Genomic DNA, 15451 nt, shown 5'->3' on the forward strand with positions numbered 1-15451 from the left:
AGAGTCCTAATAAAAGAATTATTGCAGGCATATTTGTGACAGTGACCTCTACGTAATTATTCTAGTCAAGTTCTAGTGCCATGATAGGAGAAGCAAAATAAGTAGAATGTTCTCATAGATGCTGTTTTTAACAGAGCTTGTCTTTGGGTGTTCTACTTATTGCATATACATGCCTGATCTCTTGTGAAACACATCCTATAACAATGTCAAGGTTAGAAGTGAGGCTCTGTAATTTTCCATTAGTCATCAGGTACTAGATTCAAGCAACAGATTGTGTCTTCCAACTGGTTTATTTAGCTGGTGCCAAAGCCTGTTCAAATGTTCCCTGTTTGCTGTTTAGTTTTGTATTTGTGACTCAAAGTATTGCTGCCAAGTATTATATGAACTCTCCAAAATAATTCAGTGAAAATAGGTTGGCAAATGTCATAGGAATGATTATATTAGGGGAAAAGGTCAAATACATCTGTCGGGGAGTTGGGATAGGCGGAAGTACTTCCATGTAGATCATTAATTCTTAATATAATGAGAATAATAAAAGTAAGGCACTGATGATATACTAAGCATTTAACATTAGCTGGGAAATAATGATTAAGCCGTAAAAACATATCAAATTTCGATTGCAAGGTGATGAGATGAGTACATTAGAAGCAGAGCAGGAATGAAATCAAGGTAACAGAAAGAACACGACAGGAAAGGCAGAAGACCAAGGACTGACTGCAGACTCCTGGCAGTGTTTACACTTGAATTCCCTTGCAGAAGGCACCAGTATCCTGTTCAATAGCCATCCTATCAAATACTCAAGCCCACGTCTGGGGTCAGACATGGAGGGGCTAAGCTGCTCAAATGTGACTAGATGTACAAAAGGGCACACTTGAGTGGAATTAATGAGCCAGTTCTGCAGGACCCAATTTTCATTTCTTTTTTCCAGTATCTGACAACCTTCCCTAACTCTTTCTCTAGATTAAAATGCAAATAGCATTTCACTATTATTATCTGATAACAGCTCTTCAAAGCTAATGTCAACTTTGCCTCTTTGGTTTAGAGTATTCAATCTGTATCTATTGTCCATTTCAAAATTCTGAATAGTATTCATTATTCAATTTTAATTATTTAACAAGATTTATTATTAATAATCAATACATATAATTAATTGTGCCTATCTTCACTCTCTTCCTAGTTTTTGACCAGAAAAGCCTTAAAAATAAAGCACAAAACAATTATTTAATAGCAAATATTAAAAAATAATTTAAGATATATAATACACAGTGATTTCCATGACACAATACATGTATTGAATTTTAAAATTTCATCCAAATTATTTATGATCAAATCAGGCTAGATATACAGAAGAAAATACATCTATTCAAATACAGTCAAAGCATCAACTCATTTATTGCTCAGTTTCATTATTTTAGTTTACTTTTCTTAAAAGTAATTTCAAATGTACTGTATGCAATGCTAACATTTATTTCAAAAAAAGTATTTCATTCCTCCAATTCATGGAACAGCAATATAGAGATAGTGCAATGAATGAAAACAAAACATAGACACAAGGAGGAACTTTAAAGTTTATACAGGTATTGAAGGTCAGAATTGGTAATAAGTTCAAAATTCAAGAAAAATTCAAGGTAAGGAAATAAAACAGCAAAAAGACTGGGCAACACAGGCCAGACAAAGGCACACCCTCTATACAACAGGAATTTAGAGCCCAACTAAATATTAATGAGAGTAACAAGATATAAACATCAAATAGAGCTCCAAACTAATGAATATGACCTTATTGTCTCATGGGGAAAAAGTATGGAATATTAAGCCTCTACAATGAAACGTCAAGACCAACAGAAACCTCCAGGATGGAAGACGAAGTAAGATAAAGAAAAGTACATTTAAGGTATAAATTAAAAAAATTTTTATTGAAGTATAATTTTCATATAATACAAGAAAGATCTACAGTGTTCAGTTCAAAGAGTTTGTGTAATTGCATGCAACACTTTTTTCTCAAAATTAAAATAAAAGAACATTTATATAATCCCAGAAAATTTCCTTATGCCGCTTTTATCCATTTCCACCTCTATCCGAGACAATCACTTCCTAACCTCTATAATCATATATTAGCTTTGCCTTTTCTTGAGATTCATGTAAACAGAATTACATTGTATACATTTTTTAAAATCTAGATTATTTTGGCTGGGACTAGGATCTGGGAGCCGGGCTGGTGCATGGTGGTGCAGAGATCAAGTTCTGAGCCTTTGGAGTGGGAGCACTGACTCCAAGACCCTAGACTGCAGGAGAACTAACCCTAGGGAGTATTAAAAAGTGAGAACTCACACAAAGGAAGCTTACTGAATACAAGACCTGGCATCACCCCACCACCAGTAGTATCCTGTGCAGGAAGCCTCATCTAAACGAAAAACAAAAATACAAGCCCAAATATCAACAGACAGAATTACCACCTCACTCAGCCTTGCCCATCAGAAGAAAAACAAACAAACAAACAAAAACTCAGCACAAATCTCACCCTATACGAAGGTTAAACAAACCACTGGACCAACCTTAGGAGGGCAGAAATCAAAACAAAGAAAGATTCAACCTTGAAGACTGGGAAAAGGAGACCTCAAACAAAACTAAGTTAAAAAAAGTAATGAAAAGGCAGAAAAATACCATACAAATGAAGGGACAAACTAGAAACACAGAAGTCCAAATAAACGAAGAGGAAATAGGAAAACAACCTGAAAAAGAATTCAGAATAATGATAGTAAAGATGATCAAAAACCTTGAAAATAAAATGGAGAAAATGCAAGTATCAATTAACAAAGACCGAGAAGAATTAAGGAATAAACATACAGAGACAAACAACACAATTATTGAAATTAAAAATACTCTAGAAGGAATCAATAGCAGAATATCTGAAGCAAAAGAACGAAACAGTGAGCTGGAAGAAAAAATGGGGGAAATAACATATGAAAAGTAGAATAAAATAAAAAGAATGAATAGACCTGAGGATAGTCTCAGAGACCACTGGGACAATATCAAATGCACAAACATTTGAATTATAGGGGTCACAGAAGAAGAAGAGAAAAAGAAAGGGTATGAGAAAATTTTTAAAGAGATTATAGTTGAAAACTTCCCCAACATGGAAAAGGAAATAAGTCAATCAAATCCAGAGGCACAAAGAGTCCCATAGAGGATAAACCCAAGGAGAAACACAGCAAGACACATACTAATCAAACTTACAAAGACTAAGCGCAAAGAAAGAATACTAAAAGTAGCAAGGGAGAAGCAACAAGTAACATACAAGGGAAACCCCATACGCTTAACAGCTGATCTTTCAGCAGACCAGAAGGGAATGGCAAGATATACTTAAAGTATTGAAAGGAAAAAATCTGCAACTAAGATTACAGTACCCAGCAAGGATCTCATTCAAAATTGATGGAGAAATAAAAAGCTTTTCAGACAAGCAAAAATTAAGACAACTCAGAACCATCAAACCAGCTTTACAACAAATGTTATAGGTACTTACGTAGTCAAGAAATACAATAGAAGAAGAAGATCTACCCCAAACAATTAAGAAAAATCAACCCCAAACAATTAAGAAAATGGCAATAGGAACATATATATCAATAATTACTTTAAATGTAAATGGATTAAATGATCCAACAAAAGACAAAGACTGGCTGAATGGATACAAAACCAAGATCCATATACATGCTGTCTACAAGAAACCCACTTTAGACCTAAAAACACATATAGACTGAAAGTGAGAGGATGGGAAAATATATTCCATGCAAATGGGAAGCAAAAGAAATCTGGGGTAGCAATCCTCATATCAAACCAAAGAGACCTTAAAATAAAGGAAATTTCAACAGATAAGGAAGGATATTACATAATGATCAATCCAAGAGGAAGACATAACAATTGTAAGTATCTATGCACCCAATACAGGAGCACCTCAATACATAAGACAAACACTAACAGACATAAAAGGAGAAATTGACAATAACACAATAATAGTAGAAGATGTTAACACCCCACTCACACCATTGGACAGATCATCAAAGCAGAAAATGAATAAGGAAACACAAGTCTTAAATGATACATTAGATAAGATGGATTTCATTGATACCTTCAGGACATTCCATCCAAATGCAAAAGAATACACCTTATCCTCAAGTGCACATGGAACACTGTCCAGGATAGACCACATCTTCAGTCACAAATCAAACCTCAGTAAATTTAAGAAAACTGAAATCACATCAACCATCTTCTGTGACCACAACACTATGAGACTAGATATCAACTACAAGAAAAAAAGGTAAGAAACACAAGGATATAGAGATTAAACATGTTTCAAAATAACTAACAGCTTACTAAAGAAATCAAAAGGGAAATCAAAAAGTTTCTGGAAACAGATGACAGTGAAAACACACAACTCAAAACCTATGTGATGCAGCAAAAGAAATTCTAAGAGGGAAGTTTATAGCAATGCAATCTTACCTCAAGAAATAAGAAAAATATCGAATAGACAACCTAACTTTACTCCTAAAACAACTGGAAAAAGAAGAAAAAAAAACCACCAAAAACCCAAAATTAGTAGAAGGAAAGAAATCATAAAGATCCAAGCAGAAATAAATGAAAAAAAATGAAAGAAACAATAGTAAAAATAAATAAAACTAAAACCTAGTTCTTTGAAAAGATAAACAATATTGACAAGCCTTTAGCTGGACTCATCAAGAAAAAAGAGAAGAATCAAATCAACAAATTTAGACATCAAAAAGGAGAGGTTACAACAGACAATGCAGAAATACAAAGGATTATAAGAGACTATTATGAACAACTATATGGCAATAAAATGGATAACCTGGAAGAAATGGACAGATTCTTAGAAAAAGTCAATCTGCCAAGTCTGAACCAGGAAGAACAGAAATTATGAACAACCCAATTACAAGCACTGAAATCGAAGCTGTGATCAAAAATCCCCCCAAAAGCAAAAGCCCAGGACTAGATGGCTTCACGGGAGAATTCTATCAAACATGTAGAGAATAGCTAATGCCTATCCTTCTAAAACTCCTTCAAAAAATTGAAGAGGGAGGAACACTTCCAAACTCATTTTATGAGACCACCATCACCCTGATACCAAAACCAGAAAAAACAACACAATAAAAGTAAACTACAGGCCAATATCACTGATGAACATAGATGCAAAAATCCTCAACAGAATTTTAGCAAACAGAATTCAGCAACACATCAGAAAGCTCATACACCATGATCAAGTTGGGTTTATTCCAGGAATGAAAGGATTCTTCAATATATGCAAATCAATCAATGTGATACAACATATTAACAAATTGAGATAAAAACTATTTGATCATTTCAATAGATGCAGAAAAAGCCTTTGACAAAATTTAGCACCCATTTATGATTAAAACTCTTCAGAAAGTGGCCATAGAAAGAACCTACCTCAACAAAGTAATGGCCATATATGATAAGCCTACAGCAAACATCATTCTCAATGGTGAAAAACTGAAAGCGTTCTCCCTAAGATCAGGAACAAGACAGGGGTGTCCACTTTCACCACTGTTATTCAACATAGTTCTGGAAGTCTTAGCTACAGCAATTGGAGAAGAAAAAGAAATAAAAGGCATCCAGATCAGAAAATAAGAAGTAAAGTGCTCACTGTTTGCAGATGACATGAAACTGTACGTATAAAACCCTAAGATAGCATCAGAAAATTACTAGAGCTAATCAGTGAATTTAGCAAAGTTGCAGGATACAAAATTAATACAAAGAAATCACTTGGATTTCTACATACTAACTGAAAAATCAGAAATAGGAATTAAGGAACCAATCCCATTCACCACTGTAACAAAAAGAATTAAATATCTAGGAATTAACTTACCTAAGGAGACAAACCTAGATAGCATATTCAAAAGCAGAGACATTACTTTGCCAAATAAGGTCCATCTAGTCAAGGCTATGGTTTTTCCAGTGGTCATGTATGGATGTGAGAGTTGGACTGTGAAGAAGGCTGAGCACCGAAGAATTGATGCTTTTGAACTGTGGTGTTGGAAAAGACTCTTGAGAGTCCCTTGGACTGCAAGCAGATCCAACCAGTCCATTCTGAAAGAGATCAGCCCTGGGATTTCTTTGGAAGGAATGATGCTAAAGCTGAAACTCCAGTACTTTGGCCACCTCATGAGAAGAGTTGACTCATTGGAAAGGACTTTGATGCTGGTAGGGATTGGGGGAGGGAGGAGAAGGGGATGACAGAGGATGAGATGGCTGGATGGCCTCACTGATTTGATGGACGTGAGTCTGAGTGAACTCTGGGAGTTGGTGATGGACAGGGAGGCCTGGCGTGCTGCGATTCATGAGGTCGCAAAGAGTTGGACACGACTGAGCGACTGAACTGAAATGAACTGAACTGAACTGAAGGAGACAAAAGAACTGTACACAGAAAATTATAAGACACTGATGAAAGAAATCAAAGATGACATAAATAGATGGAGAGATAGTCCATGTCCCTGGGTAGGAAGAATCAATATTGTGAAAACGACTATACTACCAAACACAATCTACAGGCTCAATGCGATCCCTATTAAATTACCAAAGGCATTTTTTACAGAACTAGAACAAAAAATTTCACAATTCATTTTGAAACACAAAAGACCCCAAATAGCCAAAGCAGTCTTGAGAAAGAAGAATGGAGCTGGAGGAATCAACCTTCCCGACTTCAGATTATGTTATAAAGCTACAGTCATCAAGACAGTACGGTACTGGCACAAAAACAGAAATATAGACAAATAGAACAAGATAGAAAGCCCAGAAATAAACCCATGCACCTATGGGTAGCCTATTTTTTGACAAAGGAGGCAAGAATATACAATGGGGGCAAAGACAGCCTCTTTAATAGATGATGCTGGGGAAGCTGGACAGCTACATGTGAAAGAATGAAATTAGAACACTTCCTAACACCACACACAAAGATAAACTCAAAATGGATTAAAGACCTAAATGTAAGACCAGAAACAATAAAACTCTTAGAGGAAAACATAGGCAAAACACTCGATGACATAAATCAAAGCAAGATCCTTTATGACCCACCTCCTAGAGTAATGGAAATAAAAACAAAAGCAAACAAGTGGGACCTGATTAAACTTCAAAGCTTTTGCACAGCAAAGGATACCATAAGCAATGCGACAAGAAAACCTTCAGAATGGGAGAAAATAATAGCAAGCAAAACAACTGACAAAGGATTAATTTCCAAAATATATAAGCAGCTCATACAACTCAATGCCAGAAAAACAAACAACCCAATCAAAAAGTGGGAAACGACCTAAACAGACATTTATCCAAAGAAGACATATAGATGATGAACAAACACATGAAAAGATGCTCAACATCACTCATTATTAGAGAAATGCAAGTTAAAACTACAATGAGGTATCACCTCACAGGGGTCAGAATGGCCATCATCAAAAACTACAAACAATACATGCTGGAGAGGGTGTGGAGAAAAGGGAACCCTCTTGAGCTGTTGGTGGGAATGTAAATTGATACAGCCACTATGGAGGACAGTATGGAGAGTCCTTAAAAACTTAGGAATAAAACCACCATATGATCCCACAATTCCACTCCGAAGCATATACCCTGAGGAAACCAAAACTGAAAAAGACACATGTATCCCACTGTTAATTGCTGCACTATTTTCAGTAACTAGAACATGGAAGCAACCTAGATGTCCATCAACAGATGACTGGCTAAAGAAGTTGTGGTACATATACTCAATGGAATATTACTCAGCCATAAAAAGGAATGGATTTGAGTCAGTTCTAATGATGTGGATGAACCTAGAACCTATTATACAGAGTGAAGTAAGTCAGAAAGAGAAAGATAAATGTCATATTCTAACATATATATGGAATCTAGAAAAATGGTACTGAAGAATTTATTTAAAGGGCAGCAATCGAGAAACAGATATACAGAACATGCTTATGGACATGGGGAGAAGGAGGAGAGGGTGAAATGTATGGAAAGAGTAACATGGAAACTTACATTACCATATGTAAAATAGGTAGCCAATGAGGATTTGCTGCATGGCTCAGGAAACTCAAACAGGGGCTCTGTGACAACCAAGAAGTGTGGGATGGGGAGGGAGATGCAAGGGAGTTTCAAAAGGGAGGGGATATATATATATATATATATATATATTGAGGTTTGACAGAAAACAACAAAATTCTGTAAAGTAATTATCCTTCAGTTAAAAATAAATAAATTTTAAAAAGAAATTCCAAACATAACAGTAAATATAATAAATCACAAGTTAAGAGGACAAAAGAATAACTTTTGGCAAAATTCAACATCTATTTATGATAGAACATTTTAATAGAGTCAGTGTAGAGGAGACCCTCCTCAACCTAATAAAAGCCATTTATGACAGACTAAAAAAAAATCTAGATTATTTTGCACATCAAAATATTCTTGGGAGTCTTTCATGCTGTTTTTATCAGTAATTTTCTTTTTTTAAAAATTACTGAGTAGTAATCTATTATCTGAATGTACAAATGTGTATCATTTGCTTTACCCTGTTGATGGATATTTGCTGGGTTTTTTCTTCAAGTTTTGATGTAGGAAGAATAAGACTGACATGAATATTCCTGTATAAGTCTTTTTATGGGCATGTTTGATATTCCTTCAGGTATGTGGGTCATAGTATAGATGTATGTTTAACTTAATAAGAAGCTGCCAGATGGTTCTCCAAAGAATTTACTTTTCAATTTTCATTAGCAATTTTTGAGCATTTTAGTTGCTTCACATGTTCACCATAGGACAGAGTCCTATGTACAACAGTTTACACAACAGTAACAGCTTATGGTCGGAGGAGCCTGGTGGACTGCAGTCCATGGGGTCGCTAAGAGTCCAACACGACTGAGCGACTTCCCTTTCACTTTTCACTTTCATGCACTGGAGAAGGCAATGGCAACCCACTCCAGTGTTCTTGCCTGGAGAATCCCAGGGACTGAGGAGCCTGGCAGGCTTGGAAGATTGCACTTTTCTAAGAATCTGTCCATTTCTTCCAGGTTATCCATTTTATTGCCATATAGTTGTTCATAATGGAGAAGGCAATGGCAACCCACTCCAGTGTTCTTGCCTGGGGAATCCCAGGGACGGGGGAGCCTGGTGAGCTGCCGTCTATGGGGTCGCACAGAGTCGGACACGGCTGAAGTGACTTAGCAGCAGCAGCAGCAGCAGCAGCAGTTGTTCACAATAGTCTCATAATCCTTTGTATTTCTGCACTGTCTGTTGTAACCTCTCCTTTTTCATTTCTAATTTTGTTGATTTGATTCTTCTCTTTTTTTCTTGATGAGTCTGGCTAAAGGCTTGTCAAAGTTTTATTTATCTTTACTATTGTTTCTTTCCTTTTCATTTATTTTTGCTCGGATCTTTATGATTTCTTTCCTTCTACTAATTTTGGGGGTGTTTTGTTCTTCTTTTTCCAGTTGTTTTAGGAGTAAAGTTAGGTTGTCTATTCGATGTTTTTCTTATTTCTTGAGGTAGGATTGTATTGCTATAAACGTCCCTCTTAGGACTCCTTTTGCTGCATCCCCAAAGTTTTGAGTTTTCAAAACAGTGTTTTCACTGTCATCTGTTTCTAGAATTCTTTTGTTTTCCTTTTTGATTTATTCAGTATCCTGTTGATTATTTATAAACCTGTTATTTAATCTCCATGTGTTTGTGTCTCTTAGTTTTTTTTTCTTGTAGTTGATATAAGGCACTTAGAGCGCTCCCTTACCTGGGGTCCTTCTCTGTTGTTCAGCGAGTCAGGCACATAGAGGGGCCCCCTTGGCTGGGGTCCTACTCTGTGTATTGGCACATCAGGTATTTAAAGAGGCGCCCTGGGTGGGGTCCTGCTCTGTAGTTCAGTGTATCAAGCATTTGGTGGACCAGCCTCTCTATTGTTCAGCTGCTGATGCTGGCATGTGGGGAGAGAGGGGCTATGGTACCGGCTCAACCCCCTATGCATGACCCAGAAGTATTACCTTGCTTCCATGGCTGCCCAGCTTTCCTCCACAGGCATTTCCCATCACAATCTCCCTCCTCACCTCCCCTCAATCTGTCTCTCCACCGTCAACAGCAGCCCTCACCCTGGGATCGCTCCACAGTCCCAAACTCCAGCTCGCAGCTGCTGCGCCTTCTAGCTGATCCATGTCCCTGTGCCAGGTATGTATGGCTGCAGCAAGGACTGTCTGATTCTCATTCCATTTAGGCTGCCACAGATCAGCTGTTTCACTCTAAGCCTTAAACATTTCTCCTCTGATTCAGACAATTGCCACAGTGTGGAGCTCGGACCCCTGTTTCAGTTCCCCCACCTGCCAAAGGCAGGTCCAGTCCTACTAACACTCCTGTTTTCCCTCCTAGTTCCTTCCTCCTACTGAGTTTTGCATGGTTCAGATCAGGTATTCTTGTCTGCTCTCAGCTGGTTTTCTGAGTCTGAAGGTGTATTCCTGATGTATCCATGGAGAGGGACGTACTCCACGTCCACGTACTCCTCCACCACTTTGTTCTATTTTAGTCAATAATCTTTTAAAGGTATGTGTAGCTTTAGAAAAAGAAAATTTCTCTATATATTTGTTATATATCAAAACTTTCATCTGATACCATTTCACATTAGCCTGAAGAACTTCTGGAATTTCTGCTGGAGATGTTCTGGAGATGAATTTGCTCAGCTTTTATCTGTCTGAAAAAAGCTTTGCTTTGGCTGAAATATTTGGGGCTTTTTTTTTGCTAGACATAAAATTGAAATTGATGTATGTTTTTTATAGTCTTAAGACACTTCAAAAATTCCATTTCATTTTCTATGGCATCTGTTGTTTTTGACATTAAAAAATCACTAATGATTTTTAAAAACATTTTTTTCCCTGCATGTATGGCATATCATTTTTCTGTGACTGGTTTTAAGATTTTTTTTGCTATGATCTCTTAAGTTTGCTTTTCTTTCAATTTTATGCTTTTTAGGATTACACCGAGATTTCTGGATTGATATCTTCGTTTTGGAGATTTCTTAGTTTTTCGCTCTTCAAATACTTCTTCTGGCCTCTTTTTTCTTCTCCTTGAATTCTAAGCTACATGTATGCTAGACCATTTGATACTGTCCTGCAAATGTCAGACACTTCCATCTGTCCCCCTCCACCCCATTTTTTTTTTTGCTTTTTATATTTGTATAATTTCTGTTGAACTGTCTCAAATTTATGAATTCTTTTTCTGCTGTATCCAGTTTGCTAATAATCCTACCAAGTGGACTTTTTATGCCTGATATTTTATCTATTTTATTTCTATCATTTTCATTTGCTTTTTAAAACAGTTCCCTTTGCTTCATCATAATATCCTATTAATTCACGTTGTTCACTTTTCCTACAGATTCTAACATTTATTATAGTGATTTTAAAGTTCCTTTCCCTTTCAGATATGTGGGCCATTTACAATATGTGGGCCATTTCTGTGTTTGCCTCTCTTAACTATTTTCTCTTTTGACTATGGCTCACATTTTCTTGTGCCTTCACTTATTTCACAATTTTCATTATGTGCTAGATATTATATAAAACAGAACAATAAGTAATATTTACCCTAAAAAGTATCTTACCACATTTATTTTTATTAGGCTTCTTGTTTGGAAGCCTGCATAAACTGAATCTTTAAATTTGCTGAGTCTGGGCTTTTTGAAATTAATTCGATTCAGCTCACTGTGTCCTTTAAAAGTGCTTGGGTGTTAAGCACTGGCAAAACTCTAGAGATGACTTTGTACCTGACAGCCCATCCACTGAATTGTTAACTCTTGGCTCAGAAGCTTAGCTTCCAGTATGTCAGTGGGTTGTTCTCTTTACTACCCCAGTCTTGCCTGCGTTTTGCTGTCTGAGCTGAACTTCCTCCATCTTGCTGCCTGCCCCTAGTCTTCAGAGCATTGCTGCAGTGCATTTGAAGACAGCTTAGCATCCTTAAAGGGATTTTTCCCAGTAATCCTGCCTTACTCACGGCCTTTCACATATTACTTTTGAGTATTTAGTTCAGGCCTTGGGAAAGAGTTAGAGGGTGGGCACAGACGCCCCTGATGACTGAAGTGCTATGAGATTATGATCTATTATATAATTGCAGCCCACACACAGCCATTAAACATCTGGCTGGCCTCCCTTTACTCCTGTTTCTAGTGCACTCATGTAGTAAAAGCTACTTGAGGCACATAAACACCATTAACTGTTCTGCAAGAAAGGAAAGCAGTTGTCATTCCCTCTCAGGAAGTCATTACCTTTTGGATTTCAGTTTATTAAAGTTTACCTGTGTCCTCAGATCTCTAAGTTGTTGTTGTTTTTTTAACGTTTTTGTTTGTTTTTAATCTTCTCTGGCTTGTGCTTTTCTTTGCAGGGGGTGGGGGGAAGCATAAGTTTATGGTACATAACTGAATTTTTGTGAAGTGGAATAAATCTTTTACTACTTTGTAATTTTTTAAAATACACTGGCTTTTATATTTGGCTGCACGAGGTCTTTGCTGCTGCACAGGCTTTTCTCTAGCTTTAGTGAGCAGGGGCTACTCTTCAATGCAGTGCTCAGACTTCTCGTGGTGGCTTCTCTTGTTGTGAAGCATGGACTCTAGGAGCTTGGACTAGAGTAATTGAAGCATGTAGGCTTGGTAGTTGCAGCTCGTGGGCTCCAGAGCGCAAGTTGGGAGTTGTGGCACATGGGCTCAGTTGCCCTGAGGCATGTGGGATCCTCCTGAACCAGGGTTTAAATCCATGTGCCCTGCATTTGCAGGCAGAGTCTCAACCAGGGAAGTCCTACTTTGTAATTTGAGTGGATTCTGTAATTCTATTTTACAACACTTTCAAAACACTGCCTCAAGAGTTCTCCTTTCAGCAGGAGTGATGATCACTAGTAAAAGTGACATACTTCCTTCTTCCTCTCCTAACCACTTAACTGTACTTGTTCATGTAGTTTAAAAGTACTTGATTCGATCCCCTTGTGATTGTTATTATCTGACCATGTTTCTCATTCCCTGAGTCTCTGACTCTGGTCACATTTCCTTCTCTACCTGTGCATTGTTGGACCTTCCAATATGTTGAGAACAATTCAGATCTCGGTTTTCTAGTTTTTTTTTTTTTGGCTGTGCTGGGTCTTCATTGCTGTGTGGGCTTTTCTCTAGTTGCAGCAAAAGGGGGTTATTCTTCATTGCAGTGTGTGGGCTTCTCATTGAAGTGGCTTCTTCTGTTGCAGAGCACGGGCTCTAGGGAGTATGGGCTTCAGTAGTTGAGGCATACGGGCTCAGTAGTTGTGCTCCTGGGCTCTAAAGCACAGACTCAATAGTTGTGGCGCTCAGACTTAGTTGTTCCACGGCATGTGGGATCTTCCCAGATCAGGATTGGCAGGCTGATCCTTTACAACTGAGCCACCAGGGAAGCTACAGACCTTGGTTTACTATTAAGCTATATTCTTAGCTTGGTTTCCACCACAGATGTATCACTGCTCAGATATTTTGCCTGAATCATTAATTTGCATTGGTTGGCTCTTTGCTCAGGATTCTCCCACTGTATAAGGATAGCCTTGTCCTGAAAGCTCTTGTTTCTTTAATACTAACCAACTTGTCTTAGCCTGGAACAGGAAAGTACTACTTCCAATCTGGGCTGACCTTTTGGATTTGGTCAGTTGCCCAACTAAACACATAAAACTTGCCTATCATTCTCTGACTTCACTGATCTCTATAGTTACGAACTCTGAACAGAAAAAAAAAAAAATCTGTCAGTTCCACTTCCTGCCGTTCACTTGAACTCCAACCTGAATAGTCTAATTGTCTCCCAAGTCACTAAGCAAATTTGTTGTCTCATCTGAGATTGTTCTGATTATTTAATAATTAATCTTAAAATACAAACATAGGGGGTATTAATTATATTATTCCCCTGGAAAGATTTGATTATTCTATAAAGATTTGAATCCCAAATAATCTTCAATTTGCAAAACATATGGGGACGTATCTTGAATATAATGTGTGTGTGCTAAGTTGCTTCAGTCATGTCCAACTCTTTGCAACCCTACAAATTGAAGCCTGCCAGTCTTCTCTGTCAATGGGATTCTCCAGGCAAGAATACCGGAATGGGTTGCCATGCCTTCCTCCAAGGGATGTTCCCCACCCAGGGATTGAACCTATGTCTTCTGAGGCTACTGCACTACAGGCAGATTCTTTATATCTCTGAGTCACCAGGGAAGCCCTTGAGTATGTGGCTCCACCTATTCCTTGACTACTAGTGTCCATTACTAAGCTAATGATCGTGTTGATCTACCAGCCATCTCGTCAATCCCATTCCGCTAGTTTCTCAGAGAACAAAATATATAAAACAAATAATGAAATTTCAAATTATGCATCCCTGTTTCTTGGCTACACCATTTAGGTCATTTATGCTTAAAAATGTTCTTTTCAAATTTCACATTTAGCTCCTTCCACAGTCTCACAGGAAATATTCAGTGATAGTCAAATCTTTCTTAGTCTATCTTCCAATTATTTATAGTTGTCCATCTTCTCTGGCTTAAAACACAACGTTCAGAAACTAAGATCATGGCATCTGGTCCTATCACTTCATGGCAAATAGATGGGGAAATAGTGGAAACAGTGACACACTTCTTTTTGGGGGGCTCCAAAATCACTACAGATGGTGACTGCAGCCATGAAATTAAAATACACTTGCTCCTTGGAAGAAAAGTTATGACCAACCTAGACAGCATATTAAAAAGCAAAGACATTCATTTGCCAAAAAGGGTCTGTCTAGTCACAGCTGTGGTTTTTCCAGTAGTCATGTATGGATGTGAGAATTGTTCAAAGTTTTGAACAGACACCGAACAGTCTATGAGAATGGCAAATATGGATTTGAAAAAATGTTCAACATCAGTAACTATTAGGGAAATGCCGATTGAAACCACAGGAATAGGCTACTACTCATCTATTTAATGGCTAAAATGAAAAAGAATGACCATACCAAGCTTTTTCCCCCATGTGGTTCCATTTATACGTTCAGGATTAAAACCATAGAGACAATATAGATTGTGCTACAGGACCATGACCCACATCCATGTGGTCTTTCCTTATAAGAGAAAACTCCTCAACAGGAAAAAGGGATGGACTGTGAATACTTACAAGATGGATGAATCAAGTAGGCTGAATGAAAAAAGTCAGACAAAGAAGAGTACATAATGTTTGATTTCATTAATGTAAAATTCTAGAAGATATATTTTCTAGTCAACAGGAAGAGAGAACAAATATAATGAAAATTAAAAGAAAGTTTGAAGTTAGCACAAGTCTAAATAGGCATTAAGATGAGAGGTAAATGGAGGTGGGACGAATTGGGACATTAAGGTAAAGGTATAGCCAAACTGGCCTCTATAAGAGGAATTTTCTATTTTCACTGCAGTATCTTGA

This window comes from Capricornis sumatraensis, chromosome 5, assembly GCF_032405125.1.
Source record: "Capricornis sumatraensis isolate serow.1 chromosome 5, serow.2, whole genome shotgun sequence".
Taxonomy (NCBI): domain Eukaryota; kingdom Metazoa; phylum Chordata; class Mammalia; order Artiodactyla; family Bovidae; genus Capricornis; species Capricornis sumatraensis.